The sequence below is a fragment of the Balaenoptera physalus genome (assembly GCF_965194825.1).
Source record: "Balaenoptera physalus genome assembly, chromosome: 13".
Classification (NCBI taxonomy): Eukaryota; Metazoa; Chordata; class Mammalia; order Artiodactyla; family Balaenopteridae; genus Balaenoptera; species Balaenoptera physalus.
In genome coordinates, this window is record NC_138892.1 from 107,122,163 (window position 1) to 107,136,326 (window position 14,164).

The following is a 14,164-nucleotide window of genomic DNA, read 5'->3' on the forward strand; positions in this document are numbered from 1 at the left end:
GGATGTGGAAGGGAGGGTCGGAGGCAGAAGAACCGCTCTCCCTGCTTCACGACTGTGCCACGGAGGGGACAGTGGGAGCCATGCAGAGACCAGCTGCCAGCTCTCTGGAAACACAGGCAGCTCTGTGTCCCGTAAGTGAGGAAGCTGCTATTTAACGGGGACGACTTCTCATGGAGGAGCCTTGTCCTGGGGCGGAGCGGCTTGTGCGGTTGTCAGTGGGTCATCCGCTGCACTCTGAGCTGCTGTCAGGTGAAGTGGGCGTGTGTGGTCCTGGCGGGTTCATCGCAGTGGCGCTAAGTCGTCTAGGGATGGCCTGATGGCCATCTGATTCTAGCGGAGTCCACAGTTCTGGGCAAGTCACCTCACCTCTGTGGAATATAGGGACGGAGTTGGAAGGCTGCTTCCCAGCTCCAGGTTCTGCGCTGCTTTATCGGACCACCCCTGTCCATGTCAGATGCAGCCATCTTAGCAAACACGGAGCTAAGCCTGGAAACAATAATGAATAATCTATTTAATAGGTCTTGAAATTAGGTCAAAGGATCAGCCTGTTAAGGACTTTGAAATGTTATATCAAAGCTGAGGGCTGAATGCTTTAGCCAAGAAAGAGAAAGGGTTTTCTTCTTTCCTTGGTTGTTTCTTGTTCTCAGAGGAAAGCAGTCGTGTTGCGAGAAAGGAATGTTTATCCTCGCGCTCCTTCACATGGCCTCCTGCCAGAGTGATTGGCCCTCGCTGCAGATTTTTTTTTTTTTTGGCTGCATTGGGTCTTCGTTGCTGCGCACAGGCTTTCTGTAGTTGCGGCGAGCGGGGGCTACTCTGCGTTGCGGTGCACAGGCTTCTCATTGCGGTGGCTTCTTGTTGCGGAGCACGGGCCCTAGGCGCGCGGGCTTCAGTAGTTGCAGCACACGGGCTCAGTAGTTGTGGCTCGCAGGCTTAGTTGCTCCGCAGCATGTGGGATCTTCCCGGACCAGGGCTCGAACCCATGTCCCCTGCACTGGCAGGCGGATCCCTAACCACTGCGCCACCAGGGAAGCCCCTCGCTGCAGATTTTTAATCTAGGTGAAATGCAGGTTTCAACCTATCTGTGATGACTTCCATGGAGGTCTATGAGAAGCGGTCCGGAAAAGGTGTCAGGGACCCCTGGGTGGAATGCGTTTGAAGAATTTTCTAATTACTTGTTATTGTTACAACCGACCGTGTCAGCTCTTCACTTTGTGATTGACTTTTCTCTTTCTAAACTGATGTATGAAGCCCCAGAGGAAAATGAACTGCACGATATTGTGCTGAACTACACTTAAGTCTAAGGTGAGAGGCTCTGGAAAGACACTTGGCTTGGTCAGGAGCTGGGACCCTGGGAGGGGCTGGAGGCCGGAGTGGGGGACAGAACCTGCCGCTGTGGTGTCTCGTCCTTCAGGTCCGGCATAAATAGTCTCTGATGAGCCCACAGACTGCAGCCCATAGGCCAAGTCTGGCCCTCTGCCTGGTTTGTAAATAAAGTTTTATTGGGGCACAGCCACGCCCACCACATTGTCCGTGGCACTTTCACCAGGCAACAGCGGAGGTGATGAAACCAGACGGCCTGGGCTTCGATACCTGAAATGGTTACTCTCTGCTCCTTGACAAGGTTTGCTGATCCCTGATCTATGTTATTTAACAAATCAGTGAGTAACTTGCGTCAGGGACCCTCTACAGGCCCGTAGGCACCTGTTTGTGTCTGTCATAAGCACACGATGGATTGGAAAGGGGACAAGGATGAAGCCTCGGAACTGTGCTCAAGGAGTTGTAGTTCGGTCAAGGAGACGAAGATTGGCTTATGTGAAAAGATGGGGACAGTAAAAGGTGACATATAATCAAGGGTTAAGTTGTGACGTATAGACAAGCACTAGGGTTTGCAGAAAGGGAGGGAGGGCCGGCGAGAGCCCCAGTAGCTGGAGACAGCGACGTTGAATGGAATAAAGTCCCAGGACACACGAGAGCTGGGATGCCCCTTGGGATCCACTATGATTGGATTTGACCTCTGTTCCTACTCATGTCATTTAAGTCACTGATATTTCTGGCCTGCTGTTTAGGGGATGCCTTAATGACCAGAAATATTTCTGAGTAACTTTAGCTGACTGATTTTCCTAGGATTTGGGATTCCTTCCATCTCCCTAAACTGCAGGGAATTTAATCTAGTCACGGTGGCAGGGTGTCGTTCTTTTTTGGAGACAATACAGTGTAATGAGCTTGGGGTCAGAGGCCTGGATCTGAATCCCCTCTGCACTGTGGAGCCTCGGGGGCTCTGGAGCACTCTGGGTCTCAGTTTCTTCCTCTGGAAAGTCGGGACAAGGATAACGTCTGCCTGTCTGCGTGGTCGTGAGGACTGGATAACAAAGTCACGTGAAGGGCTCGGACGGTACAAGGCAGGGCCGTGTGGATGGTCGCCCACTGGCCGCTGCCCTGCGTAACGGCAGCGTGTGTGTCCTGTTCCAGGGAGCCGTCCTCCCTTCCGGAGCAAAAGTTAGCTCTTTATTGTTTATAAAGACAATTTGTGTAGAGCACAAAGTACTCCAACGCCAAGTGCAGCGTGACTGCTGCCTGCTCTTTACTAATGGCCCGGAGTCTTAATTTTCACATAACGGCCACTGCCAGGCCACCAGCTATTTCTGTGGTGTCTTGGGGATCTTGGAACGCGGCCTCGGGTCTACACCTGCAGGAATCGCAGGTGTTCCCGGGGACTGTACCCACTCCCTCTGGAGGTCAGGCAGGTTGGCGGTGGGACGGCCTTGTTGATGGGGAGAGGCTTTCCTATGCTCTCACCCATTTCAGTGGTTGTGGGTGAATCGAAACCAGACCAGTTTTCCTGGTTTGCAGTAAGGAGATAGTAACACATTTCTGTGACTGTTGTGAGTATTGCTGAACGAGCTCTTTGGAACACTCTGTGTTTTGATGTCATCATAGAACACGAGGCTTTAAACAGGGTCTGAGTGTCCAGGGCGGGCTTTGCTTGCCCTGTGGACAAAGCCTGACGACAGCCTTGCTTGTTTCCCTGGAGGTCATTCGAAGATTAAAGCTCAGGGTGTTTTCTGTGTTTCCTGTTGGTGACAAATGGCTTCTCCAGTGCTTGACCTTCTCCACTGACGTGCAGGCTTGGGGAGCCCGCTCACGGCGTGACGATGCAGGGGCTGCCTCTGAGGCCTGTAGCATTAATATATTAAAAAAATTTTTTTAAATTGAAATATAGTTGATTTACTGTGTTGTGTTAGTTTCAGGTGTACAGCAAAGTGATTCAGTTATACGTATGTATCTATTCTTTTTCAGATTCTCTTCCGTTATACGTTATTACAAGGTATTGAATATAGTTCCCTGTGCTATATAGTAGGTCCTTGCTGTTTATCTATTCTAAGTACATTTTTTAAGAACTGCAAACACTGAAGTCGCTTTTTGGTTTTGTTTGCTCTTATTAAGAATGACATTGGCTTGATAAGAAAACTAGAAACTGTCAGGAAAGCAAACACCTTTATTTAACCCAAATAAGCCATGTTTAGCCTAAACTGGGAGAGCTCTGATAACAAGTAGAGCAGTTCATGTCTGTGCCCCGAGAGCACCTGAGAAGTGGGTAGTAAGTGCCTCTACACTTGTCTGTCTGGAAACCTTTACAGGTAGTCGCTTATTCACTTGATGAACGTTTGTTACGCTCTGTAACAGGACAGGCACTGAATGCTGCGGAGACCAAGACGGGCACGCCAGGCCCTCTGGAGTCCACAGTCTGACTGGGAAACGGCCGCACAAACAGGTCAGGACGAGAAAGCGGGGCCAGCGCTGCGTGGAGGTTCGGAGAGCTGTGGGAACACACGGCAGAGGCGCCAGAAAGGCGTCCGTGTCTGTAAATGAACTGCCAAGTGTGACAGAATGAAGGCCTTGCATGTCCTGTGATTGTGCCCAGATGGGGGACCGGCCCTGACGGGTGGAGGCTGGGCCCCTTTGCTCTTAGACCTTGAGGCTTTTCTTGGGTGCTTTGAGCCTCTGGCCTTAGAGAGGATCTTGAGCCTGGTCTGAGTGGCGCTGTCGGCGGCATCCCGTAGCCACCTCGATCCCCTCTGGCCGTGGAGCTCAGCAGACTGAGTGAGACCCTCCCAGGGGCTGTGGCCCAGGTCCCCCACGTGAACTTGAACCACCAGTGGTCTCACTGCTCAGCCCTCTCTCGTCTGCTCCTTGGGGTTTCCCTTCCCAAGAGGACAGGCTGGGTCCTCTCCGTCTTGTCACTCTGAGGCAGGGCAGGAACGACCACGTCAGTCCCTGGGGGAGGCTGGTTTATCCGTCTGTGGACCCTCCTGTACTCTGCCCCTCCCCAGGGCGGGGAGACCGTCCTCAGGCAGGGCTAACTCACTGGGCTACATTGATTCCTCCTTATTCTTTCTTTCTTTTATTAAAATAATTAATTAATTAATTTTGGGGGGTGTTGCGTTGGGTCTCCGTTGCTGTGTGCGGGTTTTTCTCTAGTTGTGGCAAGTGGGGGCTACTCTTCCTTGCGGTGCACGGGCTTCTCATTGCGGTGGCTTCTCTTGTTGCGGAGCACGGGCTCTAGGCACGCGGGCTTCAGTAGTTGTGGCATGCCGGCTCAGTAGTTGTGGCTCGCGGGCTCTAGAGCGCAGGCTCAGTAGTTGTGGCGCACGGGCTTAGTTGCTCCGCGGCATGTGGGATCTTCCCGGACCAGGGCTCGAACCCGTGTCCCCTGCATTGGCAGGCAGATTCTTAACCACTGCGCCACCAGGGAAGTCCCCTCCTTATTCTTTCTAAGGCACTTTCATGTCCTTCCCTGCGTCTCACAAAGAAAGCCATGGTGGTCGCCCATCCCAGCCCCAATTTCCCCTTAGTGGGGACTGAAAAGTCCAGGAGTAGCTGGTTGGGTGTCCACGTATAGAGATTCCAGGAGCCCCCTTTTTGCCTGGGCTTGATGTTGGGGGTGGAGGGGAGGCAGGGGTAATTCCTAGGTATTACAGTTAGAATCGTCACGCAGAAAAGCGGTTTCAGCCACCTCTTTGTATGAAGGAGCAGAGCTGGGGGGCTGAGGTCACCCCGGTCAGAGGAGAGACAGACTAGGCAGATCCTCCAGCCCGGCCGCCTCAGGATTGCTGGAGGGCATTTAAACAGGACTAGCCGTGCCCGGGGCCCAGCCAGACTCCTGCGTGCAGCCGTGAGGTCGGGCCTGGGAGTCTCCTCCAAGTGGTTCTCACTGCAGCCTCTGTGCCAAGGCCGAGCCCCCCTGGGTTCGAATCTGGCTCAGCTGGGGTGGGAACTTGGGCAATTTACGTATCCCGTGTAGACCTCAGCTTCCTTCCCTGTGAAATGAGGTTATTAATGATACCGACTTTGTAGGATTGTTGTTGAGAATCAGACAAAAAATACAAGCATCTGAAACGTATCAAGTACTTAATAAAAATAAATGACTGAGATGTTATTTGTTAATAGCAGAACAGGATAAGACATCAGGCCTCCTGATTTCCGGGCAGTGCTCCTTCCAGCATGGACATTTATCAAGGCCTATGGTGATGAATTCGGTGTAAAATGGGTGCTTTGTCCTTTAAAATGACATCAGTGGCCTTGTTCCTTATTCCTTATTTTCAAGGCCTCTTAAGCTTCACTCTATTTCAGTGTTTCCTGCTTGATATAATTCATTTGCTTATCTGCTCATCCATTTGTTCTTTGAGTTGACAAACATCTGTTGGGTGTCTATTAGGTGCCAAGTACTACCTAAATATCATCAATATAACAAAAAAATTAAATATAGACCCTGCCTTCCAGGACCTTAAAGTTTAATGGAGGAGAAGCACTAAAACAAATGATTGTACCATGTACTTATTACAACAGTAGGTTTGTAAAAAAAAAAAAAAAAAGTTCTAAGAACAGTTTCTAGTTCTCCAGGCAATCTGGGAGACCAAAAAATTATTTCAGTTTTGGTGTTGACTAAGGTGTCATACTCTGGCTTTACCCTATGACCTTCTGATTTAATTGAGATGGGACGTGACCTGAGCGCGGGGATTTTTCAAGCTCCCGGGGGATTTTAATGTGCATCAGAGTGTGGGAACCACTGATGTATTATAGAGGCTTCCTGCTCATTAAGGATAGAACTTGGGAAAGACAGACTGGAGCCGGCATCTGGCTTCACCTTTGGGATTTGACAATGGGGTTCACTTGAAGGTTTCTAAAGGAGACGTGACGTGTAAGTTTCAGAAAGACTATTCTGGCTGCAGTGTGGGAATGGGTAGGGCCGGAGACAGAGTAATCTGTCAGGAGAAGGGATGATCCCGAGGCCTGAACAGGATGGGTGGTGGGAGCCTTATGCTCAGTACCAGCGGAAACCCAGGCACATGGTGGTGGGTGGCGCGGAGAAAAGGAGTCTCGGCAACTGAGACGTTTGCTTCTGCTGGTTTTCGGCCTTGAGATTTAATTACTGCCTTCTCCGTAAATATCTAAGGAATTCTGCCGATACTCACGAGGTCGGTCTTTAGATGAGGGTGGCTCGTTCAAGAGCTCTCCAGCTTGTATGGGTTTCAGAATGATACAGAGATGAATTACCACCCTTACAAAAATAAGAGGACACAGTCAGATTTCGTAATTACTTGCTTAATTTTGGCAAAGCGGATCATTACGCTTCCAAATAGACTTTCAGAGGGAGGGCAGAGAAGGGGTGGCGTGGTTGCTTACAAGGATCCGATTACCTGGATAATGGCCAAATAGCCACTTAACACTGTGATGTGGAGATGGCTGTTTCTGGGTTTTTTTCCCCTTACCTAATGCTTCTAGTCATCAAACATAATTTTACTGTTGTTAGGTCTGTGGAGCTGACGTGAGTCTGGTGGCGAGACGGTAGGATTCATTCGCCTTGAGCTCCATCAGATTCAGTTGTCAGTCGAGTCCTGGTGCCGACCCACTCCGGGGGGAGAAGGAGGCTCTTTGGACGAGCCTGGCTGGAGCTGCCGTCTCGGCCGGAAGGCTCAGCACCACTTAGACAAACCATCGGTCACCTTCCAAACGGACACAACACAACATTCACGTCCCACCAAGAGTGAGGTCCCGAGTACTTTTCACAGCCCTTTAACGTGTAAAGACCATTCTGGGCTTGAGGGTCTCCAAAACCAAGCCACCGGCCAGTCTGCAGACGCCTGGCCTAAACAATGAACAAAACAACACATCAAGGGCAGATGGGTCGCATTTGCTGATTTCCCTGCTGTAAGTACTATCGCTGTGACTTGATTTCAAATAGCAACACGAACCTGGCCGTACATGGGGTTGCGGGGAGACCGGGGGTCCAGCGTGGGGGGGTGTTTCCACCACACAGATGCGATGGACTAAACAGAGAACAGAGATGACAGTAAAACGCAGTAAAACGGTTGAGGAGTGATGAGCTTTTGAGTATTTCTTCCCTGAGTTTTTAATGTAATCTATCTCATCGTAAGCTTACAGAATTCAATTTTTATACTCTTGTTTTTTAAATTAATTAATTTGGCTGCGTCAGGTCTTAGTTGTGGCACACAGGATCTTCCTTGCAGCGTGTGGGCTCCAGAGCACACAGGCTTAGTTGCCCCGTGGCGTGTGGGATCTTAGTTCCCTGACCAGGGATCGAACCCGCGCCCCCTGCGTTGGCAGGCGGATACTTAACCACTGAGCCACCAGGGAAGCCCCCAGAATTTGATTTTAATGCTGGCTCTACTTGACAATCGGTTCACACAATTTCTGAAAATTTAACAATCTCCTCTCTGGGCTGGTTCAAGTCGGCCCCTGCACCCCTTTTCTAGGAAAAGGGAAGTCAGGGTGTGGAGAGACATTTGGGGATTAAAGCGAAGGGGCCACGAACCATGACATTCGAGGCCGTGGACAAACAGCCACGCCGTCAGTTGGGATGGAGCCAGGCCTGGCGTTGCAGACAGTGGTGCTGTTGCAGAGGGAATTCGGGCCGTCTGTCTTAACAAGCGTGACTCGACTAATTTGGGAAGAAAACTCAGTTCAGTTTGACCCATACCTGGCAGGGATAGAGAACTTGACTTAAGTGTGGCAAATCTGATTTTAAACACACTGTGCTCGAATGTCCATGTGAGTAGGACTACCAGGTAAGACAAAGGCAGAGCCTTTCCCTAACCATCACGCTGGGGTTTCTGTCCTAACCTAGCTCTCTTACCAACACGCAAGCAGTGGTCCCAAGTCCCTCATTTTAAGAAACGCTTAACCCTCCCTTGAACATTGCCTAAGGAGGGAGTAAAATCTATCCCCCTCCACTGAGAGATGTGATTCCTGATTACTGAAGGGACAAAAGTAGAGGCTAGACTGTGGGTCCCTGGGTCATTATTTTGGCTTCAAACTGTGTGAGTCTAAACAGAGTGGGTGGAGGGTTGGGTAGGAAGGAAAGAGGAAGGGGAAATGCTGAGGTGGAGATGCTTGAGGATGGTGGTGTAGCGGGGTGGCCGCTAGGTGACGTGTTCTTTGTGCGAGGGGACCCATTAACCAGAGCGCCGATTGATTTGCTCACAGATTTTTTCCTTTTTAGTGCGAGTGGTTGAATGGGAGAGAAGGGAAGAAGGAAGGGCTGATTTGCTGGAAAGCCATGGAGGGAATACACTTAGACATTGTGGCTGCAGAATAGAAACACTGAAACCCCATGAATCCACAGCACCTCGAGAACGGAAGGGAACTTGAACGCCATCTACCTAATACATAAATCTGCTCTGCATCTTGACAAGGTGCTTGTTCAGCCTCCTTGGATGCCCTTGGAGACAGAGGACTCATTACACCATCTCAGCAGATGGTGTATTAGAAAGTTTTTCCTCGTATAAAATCCAAATTTGCCTACTGGGATCTGACTTCTCGGGCCCACACCCAAGTCTTTCACAGAATAGTTCCAAGGCTAAGTACACAGATAGCCACACATTGACTGTTTTTCCCCAGTAGTGAAACTATTCCTGGACACTGAGCTCACAGACGCTCCCTAATCACTGATGATCGCCCAGTGCGTCCTTAATCAGCTGGCTTCCACCAGGTAGCACCAATAATAGCTGATAATAGGTGCTTACCACAGGCCAGGAGCTTTGTATGTGTCATTTCCTGTGTTGTCACTTCTGTCCTACAGCCGGGGAAGCTGAGGCTCAGGGCTCACGTAACGTGCTCAGGGTCACCCAGGTTATAGATGGAGGAGTTGGGCTTTGCATGCAGGTGGCTTGGATCTAGAGCTAGAGAACCTAACAAATAACCCACTCTACCTGGCAAGGAGGAGACCGTTACAGAAGGAAGGTAGGGCCCACCTGGGGCCGGCTTCGAGGACGTGTGACTTGTACAGTCCCCCACCTAGAAGGGCTCCGAGCGTGGTTTAATGCTCTGCAGACCCCGTCTTGAAATTCTTTATGCATTTTGAACAGGGAGCCCTGCATTTTCATTTTGCACGGAGCCCTGAAAATTATTAACTGGTTCTGGGTCTAGCATGGAAAACAAACGATCCAGCTGACGAATGAGCCATGTATTTTGGAGGCGGGTGCACGCAGTGCTCTGCGCGTCTGACAGTCAGTGTGTTTCGGGGTAACCTGTAGAAGCCGCTCCCGTCGGGGGCTCCCAATCTCATCACCCGGAAAGCCCAGCGGGCAGCCGGCGTCCAGGGTAGGGCTTCGGAGGCCAGCTCCTTCCTTGTATCTTCGATATTATGCTTGGGGCATGTGCTGTGTTCCGGCAGGGATATTTTTCCATTTCGGGGTTTTGTTACTTTCTACTCCTTTGATACTGTGTGTTCAGTCACATGAAATTTATGGACACATTATAGCAGTTGACAGGGAGGACAAGCCCCCAGGGTTTCCCCAGAGGAATCTGTACCTGCCGAGCGAGAGCCGATGGCGCCTTCCTGGCTGGGCCTGTGGCGGGTGCCAGGGGTGCGGCTCTCCGAGACCGTCCCGGGAAAAGCAGCCGGGAGAGGTCACGGCCGTGCTCCCCTATGTCCGCTTCCAGTTGTCTTAGGAAATCCAGTTGAACAAACGTGTGCCTTTCTGAGGACACGTGGCTCAGCCCAGGGCTACCAGGTGAGAAAAAGGCCAGATGACATGTCATGACACGCATCCACCAACACCTTCTCTGTGACATCATTGCCTGAACGACATTTCCCTGCCTGTTAGATGGTGGATTCCTTCCGAGTGGCGGGAGGTGTCTTGGAAAGATCACTGGGCTGAGAATCAGAAATGCTGGGCTCCTGAGAGCTTAATCTTGCCCCAGTTTAGAGAGGGATTGAAGTAGGCGACTTTCGAGCCCTCACTTCGTATCCAGCTCAGGGGTTTTACGAGGCTTCGTATTTTGGGAATGGACAGCCTTTGAGCCTGAGTGCCCTTCGCTTGGCCCAAAGCGCACAGGTTTCCATCCACGAAGAGGTGTTTTCGTGGGTCTTTACTGCACCTTCAGGGCCAAATCCCAGTGCTGAGAAGCCTGCCCGGGCAAGCGGGGGGCGAGTTAGGAGAAGGTTCCAGAAGGGGTTGATTTCCTGGCTTCCCACTTAGGGCCTGGAGCCTGGGCTCTGACTGTCAGGCGGGTTCCACCTGGGGTTTCCTGGGGTCAGGCCCCCAGCGCCCTTCTTCCCTGCTGCCCCCCTGCCCCTGAACTGCTGTCTTCACCGTGTGGCCCCAGACGGCTCCCGGCTGTGTTCATGGGCCAGGCAACAGGACAAAAGAGGGGAGCAGGAGGCAGGCTGCACCGCCCCTCCCTCTCAGCCCCACGGCCGGCACACGGGCCTCGGGAAGAGGGGAAACTTGTCCTCACTCTGGCCAGCACTGCGGGGTGTGAGCCAGTGCATGCTGGGGGGCGAGCAGTAGCCGCTCACACGGGTTCTCGTGTCGGGACGTGACTAAGACGAACAAAAGGTCTGCAGGGAACATGTGCTCTCCTGACCGGCCAGCAGACCTCTGTGTACTTGAGCGTGTGAACTTCCACGCAATGAAGTGGGAAGACCGAGGCGCGTCACGGCCCCGACTGCCCACCCCTCCTCCGAGCCCGTGTGGCTGTGGTGTGACTCTGAGCTGGCCAGGGTGGGCCTCTCCGGACACCCCGCAGGGTCTCGTTTGGACGGTGCTGGGATGTCAGCATCTTTCTTTACAATGCGTCTGACCAGGCCTTAGACTTCATCAGGTCAAAGTGTGGTCCCTCGCCACAGGTTTCTATGGAAGGTGGCTTAGCCTCCTTCTAACAACACCCTCTGTGAAGCGCTGTGGCTTCCCGTTCCTCTAACCTGAATTCTCTGCTTCTCTGCTTCTGTGCTCGGAGGGAAGGGAAGGGCCCCCTTTCGGTGGGAAGAGTTACTTCCTACTTAGAGCAGAAAAATGACCTCCAGTGGCAGGGAAGCGTGGTCTGTGGTTCCCTGTCCCCTGCACCACATATAAGGGCTGGTTCCAGGCAGCAGGGCAGGGGCGGTGCTGTCTGATCCCCCCCAAGGCCACATCTGCCGGGTAGGCAGTGGGGACGCCGGGGGGGCCTGAGGGCCTCTGGCTGCGAACGTGGGGTGCACGTTTCCTCCTCACTGTGCTTTTCCTGGCTGAGGACTAGTTCACTCTCAGCCTCCAAATACAGTTCTGGGGTTGCCTTATATTTAGCCTCCAAACGAGGCTTGAGCCTCCCTGCCTTCCTTTTCTCCCTCTCATTCCCACCTCCTGGGATGCAGTTCTGTCGTCTGTGTTCTGATTCCAAGCCTCCTTTCTCATCCGTGGGAGACTGCCCCAGACACCTGCCTCAGAACGTTTCCGACACGTGTAGATTCTCCCTTGTGGGTCTTTCCTTGGTTGAGCTGAATGATTACTGATCTCTGTTGTTAAGTATTTAACTTCACATACTTCTGTCATCCTTTCTCCTTTTCTTCCTCTTCCTTTCTCTTTCCTTTCAACCTTCCTTTAGGTTGTAAATGCCTGACTTCTTTTTTCCCCACACTTATCACTCACCTCCTGGGCCTGTGCGTACCGTGCGGGCTGCAGGCTCACAAGACAGCCATTCCCCTGTCCCGTGCCTCCCTAAGGTGACCGGAGAGGGAAGGACATTCCTGGAAACAACAGAACAAAGGATCACTCTGCTGGGAGACACCTGTGCAAACATCTTGAGAGACCAGAAGGAAGCCGGCTGCCTGGGAACGTTGGAAAATTTCATGAAGGAGCTGACTTTGCTAACAGCCTAGTGGGTGGAAGGGACCAGGGAGCCAGAGCGTCGTGTCCGTGGTTTGGGGGTGGGGGTGGGGTGGAGGTCTGTGTGAGTTCTGGTGGGAAAGGGGAAGAGGAGCAGGACACGGGGCCGAAAAGGTGAGGTGGGCGAGATGCTGTAGCCCTTAGAGGCTCTGCTGCAGGCTTTGGATTATCCCACAGGTGATAGGGAGCCTTAGAGGTTCTTAGGGAGGGAGCAGCGTGATCACAGCTGCGTTTTAGGATGGTGATGTTGGATTCAGCATGAAAAACAGGCTGATGGGGTTGGGGAGTGAGACTGGGACACCAGTGCAGTGAGGGCCACAGAAAGGCCGTGGTGGGAATGCACGAAGGTGCTTGTCTGAGATGCCCAGCACACGGCTACTTGGACAGGCAAGAAGCTGCAGACACCGTGGAGCCGGGGCTCCTTTGCCTGAGGCCATGTCCCACCTCGTATCTGATAAATCTCCACTGTGATTTTAAACACTGTGAACCAAGGATATATACTTTCATGAACATTGGACGTTAACTCCTAAGATTTAAACAATGTTGGTTAGGGTTAGGGTTGTTACTATTTTCAAAAGTTGATCATAAGGCTTCACATGACAGTTTACCACCCGGTACAAGATTTTGCATTGTTGACAAGCAGCCTACGTGGTGCTCAGACTATTTTCTTATTAAGGACTATTTATTGTTTTATTTTTTGCCTGTGGCTGGAATTGAATTTCGGATGCTCTCTGGGTGTGCCACCTGGAGGGGCCCTAGTCCGTATTCCCTCTTGATTCGGTCATGAATGATCTCAATATGTAACTCTCCCATACCACAAAGGATAGTCTGGTTAAAAGAGGAAGAAAACAAAACAAAGATCAAGGAAAAAAGTATGTTTATCAGAAAATACTAATACAGATATGACATCAATATATTTTATTTTTCGTTACTTACAAACTGAGGTTCTTCTGTAACTTTTTTGTCTCCTACATCAAAACACTTTTTAACTTTTCTGACTGGAATCAATTAAAAGTGAAAAAAAGGACTACTTGTGACATTTGGGGGCGTTCACAGTATACATTCTGGGAGAACACCATCAAAATGTGTTCCCTGCTACGTTTTAAAAGAAAAATTAAAACTGCCAAGTGATTCTTTTCCTTCAGGTTTTATGGGTTTAAAAAAAAAAGTGGAGGAATAGCTTTCTAATGCTTTCTTGCCATTCCCCAGAGAAAGGTACTGTGATGTCTGACTAAATTCAAACTGCGGTTTTTTGTTTGTTTACTGCTGTCAGGCCAGCAATCTGGAAAATGATGTTGGGGGCTGGCGGTGAAGGAAAGGACAGTGTTTCCTGTATAATCTCTCTTCCAGCTCGAGACCAGCCGGAGAGAAATGCTCTGCCTGCTGGGCGGTACACGCCACCCAAATGGCAGAGCAAGGGGCTGGGGAGACATTCGTCTTTTCCTTTTTGTCTGGTGTTGCCCAAACCACATAATTGTTTTTAAGTTAATTGGTTCAGATGCTCCATCACCTCTGACGGAGATCTATTTGTCTCCTCTCCATCTTTCTCCTGTGTTTCCCCTATTTGTCAAGAGCCTTGGCTTTAATGCCTAAATTCTTCACAGCCTATCTGCGGATCCCCTCAGCTCCCAGATACTGAAAATAAATTATCTTTATGTTATGGCCACTATTAATATATTCCTGTTTGTCTTGGCCTCTGAGTTACGGGTTGCCGTCTGCCTTGAACACTGCATCATAATAGTTGTATAACCTCTTCCAAGCACTGCAGCAAACTTGAACTTCTAAATGCCTGAGGAGCGAGCTGGGAGGATGGTGCTGACCTGAGCACAGACGTTTGAAACAGAGGTTTCCTTCCCTGGGGGCCTCTGTCAGTTGATCTTTCCAGAGCGAGTACGAGAGACTCATATTCTCCCTGACATTTCTTGCCCCATTATTCACTGACCACTTTTAATTACAGGGACCCAGCAAGATAACAGCATCAAGTTATGAAGTGATTC

At 50.9% G+C, this 14,164-nt stretch overlaps 1 protein-coding gene across 11 annotated transcripts in view; it reads left to right on the top strand.

Annotated features, from left to right (window-relative positions):
* Positions 1-14,164, top strand: part of CACNA1C (calcium voltage-gated channel subunit alpha1 C) — a 559,192-nt gene that overhangs the window by 39,710 nt on the left and 505,318 nt on the right. The window lies entirely within an intron of this gene.